Genomic DNA, 8,694 nt, shown 5'->3' with positions numbered 1-8,694 from the left:
GCTGAATCTAGTTTGTGGTGGTTATTCAAGCTGAATCTAGTTTGCGGTTGGTTATTCAAGCTGAATCTAGTTTGCGGTTGGTTATTCAAGCTGAATCTAGTTTGTAGTTTGTTATTCAAGCTGAATCTAGTTTGTGGTGGTTATTCAAGCTGAATCTAGTTTGTGGTTGGTTATTCAAGCTGAATCTAGTTTGCGGTTGGTTATTCAAGCTGAATCTAGTTTGCGGTTGGTTATTCAAGCTGAATCTAGTTTGCGGTTGGTTATTCAAGCTGAATCTAGTTTGTGGTGGTTATTCAAGCTGAATCTAGTTTGTGGTGGTTATTCAAGCTGAATCTAGTTTGTGGTGGTTATTCAAGCTGAATCTAGTTTGTGGTGGTTATTCAAGCTGAATCTAGTTTGCGGTTGGTTATTCAAGCTGAATCTAGTTTGCGGTTGGTTATTCAAGCTGAATCTAGTTTGCGGTTGGTTATTCAAGCTGAATCTAGTTTGTGGTGGTTATTCAAGCTGAATCTAGTTTGCGGTTGGTTATTCAAGCTGAATCTAGTTTGCGGTTGGTTATTCAAGCTGAATCTAGTTTGTAGTTGGTTATTCAAGCTGAATCTAGTTTGTGGTGGTTATTCAAGCTGAATCTAGTTTACGGTTGGTTATTCAAGCTGAATCTAGTTTATGGTGGTTATTCAAGCTGAATCTAGTTTGTGGTGGTTATTCAAGCTGAATCTAGTTTGTGGTTGGTTATTCAAGATGAATCTAGTTTGTGGTGGTTATTCAAGCTGAATCTAGTTTGTGGTGGTTATTCAAGCTGAATCTAGTTTGTGTTGGTTATTCAAGCTGAATCTAGTTTGTGGTTGTTATTCAAGATGAATATAGTTTGTGGTTGGTTATTCAAGCTGAATCTAGTTTGTAGTTTGTTATTCAAGCTGAATCTAGTTTGTAGTTCGTTATTTTATATTGGCTTAGGAGACGGGGAAGTAGCTATTAGTATATATTCATAATCGATGGAAATGAAAAAATTACGTCTTCATGTAAGACGACGTAAGACGACATCAGTTGATGCCGCTATGTTATCGCAAGTCGACGTCTCCATTTTTTACGACATCATGTTCTAGCCATCTTGGCGTTGAATTTAACGTCAATCTTCATGTCATTGGATGTCGACATAATAACTCCATTATCATTATAAAGTCAGTCGACGTCGTCATTATAAAGTCAGTCGACGTCGTCATTATAAAGTCAGTATACATATTCATTATAAAGTCAGTATACATATTCATTATAAAGTCAGTATACATATTCATTATAAAGTCAGTATACATATTCATTATAAAGTCAGTATACATATTCATTATAAAGTCAGTATACATATTCATTATAAAGTCAGTATACATATTCATTATAAAGTCAGTATACATATTCATTATAAAGTCAGTATACATATTCATTATAAAGTCAGTATACATATTCATTATAAAGTCAGTATACATATTCATTATAAAGTCAGTATACATATTCATTATAAAGTCAGTATACATATTCATTATAAAGTCAGTATACATATTCATTATAAAGTCAGTATACATATTCATTATAAAGTCAGTATACATATTCATTATAAAGTCAGATATTCATTATAAAGTCAGTATACATATTCATTATAAAGTCAGTATACATATTCATTATAAAGTCAGTATACATATTCATTATAAAGTCAGTATACATATTCATTATAAAGTCAGTATACATATTCATTATAAAGTCAGTATACATATTCATTATAAAGTCAGTCGACGTTGTCATCTTGACGTCATTTGATGCCACTATCACAACGTCAGTTTTTGTGTCCACGTGACATGCATTAATCACATAAGCCTAAACGTCAATAAATGAAAACGTAAAATGAACATTATTAGCTATGTGTATCAACTTATAATTTCAAGACCTGATTTTTAACCCCAATACCCACTAACCTACCCAATAAATCAGCCTACAACAATACTTACCACATTATGTTCAACAGCTGGCCATTTTAAAGCGTTCTCCATCACACCCCATTCAAAATTATTATAGAAGAAATCAGTGTACGGTTTGTTTTTATCTAGAAACCTCAGATTCACAGCCGATCCAAAACCAAATATACTTTTCATTTGTTGAACCTTCAGTTTAATGAGAAAGTGAGATATTGAAAAAAATAAACCGAAATTAGAGCCCTGTAACTATAATAAAATCCACATTTTAAGGAATTTAGTAATCTGGTTAGACAATAAAGTCGGTTATCAAGATGTTTTCGTAAAAAAGAGCAGGCTAATGCCCCTGTTTGTACACTACATGGTGTTGTTAGTCTTAATTAGCTAGCATGGTATAGAAATGTAGGACGTAAAATGGATTTTCTTGACTATCTAAACATCAAAATCATCAATTTGGAAGCCAAGCCTTTCATAGACCTAGTGAGCTCTTAATTTTTTTAGTTGACAGTGTAACGTGACGTTGTTTAAAATGAGATGCATGGAATGGAAGTATCTAAACTTGATTTACCTCGACTTTGAGATTGGTAGCAGAAGAAGTACCATGGACACTGAAATAAGAAGTCATATCGTTCACTGTAAGTGGTGAGTACTTACTCAATTTTGCACAAATGCTGTATCATTGACATGAAAGTTCAGAAACTATTTTCGTGCTTTTTACAACTATTATGAGTCAAGTAACAAACATTCGAACGAAATAACTAGAACTTCATTTATAACAGATCGATTGAAGTTAACCGTCAGCCTAAAGCACCATTTCTTTTAATTTCATTTACCTGATTTCTAGATTAGCTTTTCTCAATGTGTCAATCCGTTTATCTTGTTCTGCGGCACTGTCGGGTTCGATTTTTATCAGTTCAGCATCATCGATCAGATAATTTACTTCCGGTTGAGCAATCTGGACGTAAAATGTTACACTTTTGGCTGAAAAAAAGAAATGATTCACTTTAAATTGCAAAAAGAACAGTAGGACATAAAACTCTATTTCATTTCAATAGTCTAATAAGATACAGAACAGTAAGACATAGAACTCTATTTCATTTCATTAGTCTAATAAGATACAGAACAGTAGGATATAAAACTCTATTTCATTTCATTAGTCCAATAAGATACAGAACAGGAGGATATAAAACTCTATTTTATTTCATTAGTCTAATAAGATACAGAACAGGAGGACATAAAACTCTATTTCATTTCATTAGACCAATAAGATACAGAACTGTAGGCCACAAAACTCTATTTCATTTCATTAGTACAATAAGATACAGAACAGTAGGATATAAAACTCTATTTCATTTCATTAGTCCCATAAGATACAGAACAGTAGGATATAACACTCTAATTCATTTCATTAGTCTAATAAGATACAGAACAGTAGGATATAAAACTCTATTTCATTTCATTAGTCTAATAAGGTACAGAACAGTAGGATATAAATTTCTATTTCATTTCATTAGTCCAATAAGATACAGAACAGTAGGATATTAAACTCTATTTCATTTCATTAGTCCAAAAAGATACAGAACAGTAAGACATAAAACTCTATTTAATTTCATTAGTCCAAAAAGATACAGAACAGTAAGACATAAAACTCTATTTGATTTCATTAGTCCAATAAAATACAGAACAGGAGGATATAAAACTCTATTTCATTTCATTAGTCCAATAAGATACAGAACAGGAGGATATAAAACTCTATTTTATTTCATTAGTCTAATAAGATACAGAACAGGATGACAGAAAACTCTATTTCATTTCATTAGACCAATAAGATACAGAACTGTAGGCCATAAAACTCTATTTCATTTCATTAGTCCAATAAGATACAGAACAGGAAGATATAAAACTCTATTTCATTTCATTAGTCCAATAAGATACAGAACAGTAGGACATAAAACTCTATTTCATTCCATTAGACCAAAAAGATACAGATCAGTAAGACATAAAACTCTATTTAATTTCATTAGTCCAAAAAGATACAGAACAGTAGGACATAAAACACTATTTAATTTCATTAGTCCAAATAGATACAGAACAGTAAGACATAAAACTCTATTTCATTTCATTAGTCCAATAAGATACAGAACAGGAGGATAAAAAACTCTATTTCATTCCATTAGTCCAATAAGATACAGAACAGTAGGACATAAAACTCTATTTCATTCCATTAGTCCAATACGATATAGATCAGTAAGACATAAAACACTATTTAATTTCATTAGTCCAAATAGATACAGAACAGTAAGACATAAAACTCTATTTCATTTCATTAGTCCAATAAGATACAGAACAGTAGGATATAAAACTCTATTTCATTTCATTAATCCAATAAGTTACAGAACAGTAGGATATAAAACTCTATTTTATTTCATTAGTCCAAAAAAATACAGAACAGTAAGACATAAAACTCTATTTGATTTCATTAGTCTAATAAGATACAGAACAGTAGGACATAAAACTCTATTTCATTTCATTAGTCCAATAAGTTACAGAACAGTAGGACATAAAACTCTATTTTATTTCATTAGTCTAATAAGATACAGAACAGTAGGACATAAAACTCTATTTCATTTCATTAGTCTAATAAGATACAGAACAGTAGGATATAAAACTATATTTCATTTCATTAGTCCAATAAGATACAGAACAGTAGGACATAAAACTCTATTTCATTTCATTAGTCCAATAAGATACAGAACAGTAGGATATAAAACTCTATTTCATTTCATTAGTCCAATAAGATACAAAACAGTAGGTTATAAAACTCTTATTTCATTTCATTTGCACGATAAATTATGAAAAATTGTTAATTTATAACATTTACTTCCCTACTTTAATTTACAATATTTTGAGAAACGGGTACAAAACCTTATCGGGTCAATGAAATGAAATGCACAATTTTATTAGTAGCCCTACAAACTAGCTGGCATTTTGTTGCGTACATTTGCACCAGTCTTACAATTCTAGAAAAAAAACTCCTTTGGCTCGTATGGTATTTGTGATGGCGTAATATACCTTGGAAACTTACTATTTGGTGGCACAGTGAAATCTCCACCCACAAGTGACCATTTCCCTGGGGTAACGAACAAGGTGTGTCCGGCTGTATCATATACATGTTTATCTGAAATGTAAATTATTAATTTTATAATTCAAGATGTTGCGACTGGCAAAAACTGAGAGCAACTTGATTTCCAACGACTGTTAGTAAATTGTAGTAAATACATGTAGTAGAATCTGATCCATCATTGGATTTAGTCGACCACGAGTCCACGACAGTAATAAATAATAAAAAGCAATCGTGGTGGAAGTGTTGAGATGACGATAAGTCTACTGAGAAATCACAGCTGCCTCAGGTTGCCCATTGTGGACTTTTTCTTTTAACAAAAAATAGATCTCGTAGTGAACCTGGTCGGTCGGAATCTGCGACCATCGCAGGTGCTCTTAGTATGTCGATTGTTTGATATGAGATGGATCTGAGCTTTATATCACTAGTTGACTCGGGTTCAACGATAGTGGCTCCACTACTATAGGAACTGGTTGAACCTAGTCCACAGACCCCCATGCCCAAACAAAAAATGTTCCAAAGTTGTTAAATTGACTTATAAAACAGTCTCAGAATGCAGGAGAGTAATGTTAAAAAAATTCTTGGAAAAGCTCCAACCCACTCAAGTAAAAGGGCATCCATCCATCTTGTTGAGCCACTGTCCAACGAGTCAAGTTAAAAGAAAAAGATTTGTCATAAAGAACAATCATTTAGACTCCTCGGTATCTTATAAATTATTATTTACTTAATGTGGTATTTTAAAGCTTTTGATCTTCTTCAGGAACGACGTTGTCTGTCTTACATTGACAATGGTGGCTATTGACTTTGATATCCTTGCCCTTATTTCGTGTATTAAGACGTGCAGCAAATTCTGTATCAGATTTTTGCATAGCTGTTACATAGTGTATCACATGTGAACTGTCATCTGTTGAAATGGTAACGTGAATCAGACGTCTGTGGTTCCTGCAATTCCGTGTTATGGCGTCACTATAGCTTATATATAGATACGAATAGCAGCTTAGTTTTAGTGGAATTGCAGGAACCACAGGAGTTTAATTGTGCAAATGGATGCTATCAGTGTCCCCGATATACATAAATAATTTCGAAAACGTCCATACAATGTTCTTAGGTTATAAACGCGAAGCAGATCTTACCGTTGTTGTCGATGTAGTCAATCTTAGCGACAAGATCTTGTGTTGTTTTATTTGGAGCCAGATTTAAAATCTTGACCCAGGCGCTGACGTAATAATATTTTCCCGATTCCAGGGTAACCGTCTGCTGAGCTCCAGCCCAATTCCGCTTTCTACAAAAAATAAATTGATTTGTTGAACTTGTGTTTGATGGAAGCAAAACAATTCCCCGCATTAGGTTACATCAGAGCGTTGTTTTCAGAGCGTTGTTTTCAAAGNAGGGGGGGGGGGGGGGGGGGGGGGGAAGAAGGAAGTAAAATTTGACAAGACGAACCTATGAGTGATATGAATACTGTGAGAACCATCGTGACTATCTGTTGATGATTCACACTGACACCCGCTACAGCTCCAGCCTGTGATACTCTCCAACCCAGGGTTTTGAAAGAGATTAGTGGCTGTTAGAACCCCTGACAGGAACAACAGGATCAGAATAGGTACCATGTCCTCTGTGTGAACTCACTGTGTTGAAAACTAATCCAGGACAGATTTTTGTTGTATAACATTTTCTTATCTGATAAAAACCGGCACAACTTAAAGAGACGTAATCATCTAAATATTTTATATAACAACCCATAGAACTTAAAGTGATACGATCATTTCGAGGCGTCTAAATACATGTATGTAATTTACCAACTAAAATGTCTGTACAAACGATTGTCACTTTAAAGGGAGAGATGTGCCATTTTTGACTAATCGTATGTAAGTCTCAGAAATGGGATTTTTTTTAGCTAAGCTAATCAGTAATATTGTTCAGTACAGTACTTCTGAAGACTATTTACATATAATCAACACTCAAATCACCCCCCACCCACCCCACTATGACGCATCTGTCCCTTTAAGTTCTGAATAACCAACTGTAAGCCGAATATAATCAATATCCATTCATAGTTTGCAATGAAATGACAAAAGCTTCAACCTTGGCTGAATTGTAGGCGAACGAAGATTCGGTTTTTTTTATTCTAAAAAGCGGTGCCTGTATTGGAGATTTAGTTGAATCGACTTTTACAGCCACAAATAATGATTAGGGTCCCCTTGTCAGTGATGCAAGTCCGGGGAGCTGAGGTGAAAAAGGCCTCCTGTCATTCAATGCCAAAAAGGGAATGCAAATACCCCTTTCCATGAAATTATTTCCCTTATTCTACAATGCCCGTCGTCATTTGACAAATTAGAAAAGTGCTGATAAGTAGAAAGAAATATTATGTATGCTATGCATTATTTTTTGTCGCGGTTTATCGTATTATTATATTATGTGATTCCGATTTTCGTATTTTTCAGTCGTGTTGATAATAGGCTTCAACTTTTGTCTCAATTGTAGAGGAACGGAGCTTCAGATTTTTATTCTGAAAAGCGGAGTGGGTATTAGATATCCACCTGTATCGACTGTTAAAGCCATAAAAGATGGTTCCCTTCTGTCAGTTTCAGGGGAAAATTATCTTGGATTTCTTTATCTTGTAATTTTGCATTATTCCCTTTCCTGTTTCGTTTACTGTGATTGAAATGATACAGGTGAAATTTTAATATACCTGGTAGACTCGATTATCACATAACGTCAGAATGTCTATTGTAAAATATCACTGGATAATCAAGTTTTGTATTTACGCCATTTTTACCTGAAGTGACCTAGTTAAGTAGGAAATGCAAATGGCGGCCTGAAATTTGGGCACGCAAAGGTATGTGACACAATTTTGATTTCAAATTTTTTCTTTGCATCCGATTCCCTAGTAAAGAATATTTTTCATGTAAAAAATATCGTTATTGATGCTAAGAATGTTGAAATCGACACACCTGGCGGTAAGATCAAAAGATATTAAGATGATTTGAATACCTTGAGTCTCAAAATGGAAGTTTGAAAAACATTTGAATTTTTTTAGAAAGTTTTTTCTTCTTTACATGTGTTAAAAGCGTTTGTGGATGTAAATTGTTGCTTTTAAATTTTTGTTTTTTGGCTCAATTTGGATATTTATTGTGAAATAAATGATTTTTGTAAGGGTTTTATCTTCACATATTTGAAGCATGAATCATAGATTTGTCATATTTTATTGGGGACAATTCAATCATGGTGGCCACCATTACACACTGAAAGGTAAAAATTGTTGTTTGTGTTTACTGTCTGACTGTAGGGGCTGTTGAATCTGAGTTTTGATATTTTTTAACATATTGACAATTGTATTATCTGAGCAAGTGCATTGGTATATCGAATAATGCCCATTTGATTTAAGAGAAATTGATTAAAAGCTTTAAAAAAGTTATGATTATCTTCGAATATCTTCGCATTGATAAAAAATATAAACATGAGGACACCTTCAAAGATTATCTGCACCCTTTTAAAGCTTGATACAAGTTTACTTTAATAAAAATTTGATATACCAAATACTGAAATGAAAATCTACCTTTATAGATGTAAAAGTTCTCGTAACTTTTGGGAGGTAGGTAGATGACAAGT

The sequence above is a fragment of the Lottia gigantea genome (assembly GCF_000327385.1).
Source record: "Lottia gigantea unplaced genomic scaffold LOTGIsca_124, whole genome shotgun sequence".
NCBI classification, from domain to species: Eukaryota; Metazoa; Mollusca; class Gastropoda; family Lottiidae; genus Lottia; species Lottia gigantea.
This window is presented reverse-complemented; position numbering follows the sequence as displayed.